General features: G+C 38.4%; 1 pseudogene; it reads left to right on the top strand.

The window, feature by feature from the left end:
- LOC135211249 (uncharacterized) overlaps nucleotides 1–2,500 on the top strand; it is a 384,314-nt pseudogene that overhangs the window by 256,308 nt on the left and 125,506 nt on the right.

Below are 2,500 nucleotides of genomic sequence, written 5' to 3'. Positions count from 1 at the left end.
GATTCCCCTGAGAACTTCTTTTAGTTTTTACTTTACGTCGACAATAGCGATACTCGCTAGCAATTTCAATACGAATTACCAGAACAAATGAAGCCATATGCATTTCAAAAATCTATTTAAGAGTAAGTCAGTTCAATTGCATCTTACTCAGGGGAGTGTTGCTGATATGAAAGAAAAAAAATTAGGTTAGTAATAATTTCATATGTTAATAGCTTCATGATATTATTAAGAAGTTATTTTTATGCTTCTTTGTAGCTAGTTATATTCGTGGATTTTCGGGAAGGCTTCAAATAAAATTTTGACTGACTGGAATCATTGCTACATTTACGAGCATTTTTCTGAGTTTGATAATGGTTCACTAATATTATTCTAAGTTGATTGACGAAACAATTTTTACTTGGAAATTAGACAAGCTTTTATTAGTTTTTCCAAAGAGAAGAAAGCGTCCTGTAGTAATGCTTCCTCTTAACAACTGCAACGTTCAGATGGAATTTTATCGCCAATGAAGTTTTTCTTGAGTAAAAGGATCAAGGTCATTTTTTATGGTGTTTTTACGTTGCATGGAACCAGTGGTTATTCAGCAACGGGACCAACGGCTTTACGTGACTTCCGAACCACGTCGAGAGTGAACTTCTATCACCAGAAATACACATCTCTCACTCCTCAATGCAAGGTCATTTTTAACTCTCGCTTGTGCAGTTGCTTTACCATGCGTATCTGTAAATACACGACAATCCATCCAATCGAAGAGACGGAATGCAAGAACGCAGAGCAAACGCATCGAAACGTTGTGCTCAAATATAATCACGTTCCTCGGTTTTTCTCGCCAAACAAACTAACGCTAATTCGGAACGAGAGAGTATTCAACTCGTCGTCCAAGCTAGCAATGAGTCTGGCTTCATTGATTGCATAACAGCAATTCTCGTCTTTTGTTTCCTTTGAAAACATCGTGCTGAATGAATCGGGCCTTTTTTCTTCTTACTTTTATATCTCTTTATTCTGTTACCCGCTAATTATCATGGCAAATACTATTTTTTCAAGAACAAAGGCCAGTATTGTCTTGGTATGTATAACTCACTAATTATGATCGGGGTTTCTATTATGCCATTTTATTTTTAGCAAAAGCCAAAGGAAAAGGGACAATGAATCTATTATCTAATCCAGATCCAAAGACAACACGAATAATTCAAAGAAAGGAAGACAGGCGATGCTTAACCACGAAGCGAGTGAGGAGTCTTTCTTCTGAGAGAAGAGTCTTACATCAAGGGAAGTGTTCCTTCGAAGTGAGGAGTCTTCCCTCGAAGTGAGAAGTCTTCCTTCGAAGTAAGGAGGCTCTCTTTAAAATGAGAAGTCTTCCTGCGAAGGAATGAGCCTTTTACTGAAGGAGGAGTCTTCCTTCAAAGTGAGAAGTCTTCTTTCGAAGTAAGAAACCTTCCTTTGAAGTGAGGAAACTTACTTCGAAGGAAGAAGTCTTACTTCGAAGGAAGAAGACTTCCTTCGAAGTAAGCACTCTTCCGTCGAGGTGAGAAGTCTTCCTTCTAAGTAAGGAGACTTCCTTCGAAGTGAGAAGTCTTCTTTCGAAGTGAGGTTTCTTCCTTTGCTGTGAGAAAGTTTTCCTTCGAAGTGAGGAGTCTCCCTTCGAAGTGGCATTGCTGCTCTTCTTCTGGTGATGACGCGACCCTCTGCGTCTTCCAATAACGGCCTCCTTTCCCGAATAATCTCTTCCTCCCTCCTCTAAACGATTGTACTCTAGCAAATGGTCATGTTTATGTTTGCGTTTATCGTCTCGTAAGCCACGCTTTATTCTTGAAAAATTTTCAAAGCTTATTTTCTTAATGCCTGCACACATTCAAGCTTGTGCTCAATACATGAAAATCTCAAGTAGTCATTCTTCTGTTTTCCTCTTTACTTTTTAGCCTTCATTGCTTGTTCATCTCGATACTAGGTTGCCAGTTCCGTCGACCTTTGTTCTCGAAGTGAAATGTGCTCCATTGTTTAATGCGTTTAAAAAACCGGTGTCTAACTTCTATATACTACGTATACTTGTGTGCGCATACACACGCACACACACACACACACACACACACACACACATATATATATATATATATATATATATATATATTCATATATATATTATATAATATATATATATTGTATGTATATATGTGTGTGTGTGTGTGTGTGTGTGTGTAGTGCGTGTGTGTGTGAGTGTGTGTATGTATGGATTTTTTTTGTTTGCAGAGCATTCATCATTCAAACAAAAACAGCAACGCCATTACAACCAGAGAGAAAGCAGACATGAATTAACGAGAATGAACTCTTTTAAATCTGTTCCTTCTACTAAATTCATAATATTTCGTACAACTAATGGACATTCCTCTATTTCTTCCAGCCATCAACATCACAGCTATGGAAGTGCGAGTCCCAAGGGTGGCTTATGTAGGAGAGGACGTCGAACTCGAGTGTTTCTTTCCCCTCCTGGACCCTGTCTACGTCT

This window comes from Macrobrachium nipponense, chromosome 4 (assembly GCF_015104395.2).
Source record: "Macrobrachium nipponense isolate FS-2020 chromosome 4, ASM1510439v2, whole genome shotgun sequence".
Lineage (NCBI taxonomy): Eukaryota > Metazoa > Arthropoda > Malacostraca > Decapoda > Palaemonidae > Macrobrachium > Macrobrachium nipponense.
The sequence above is the reverse complement of the archived record's forward strand: the minus strand, read 5'-3'. Positions and strand labels throughout refer to the sequence as shown.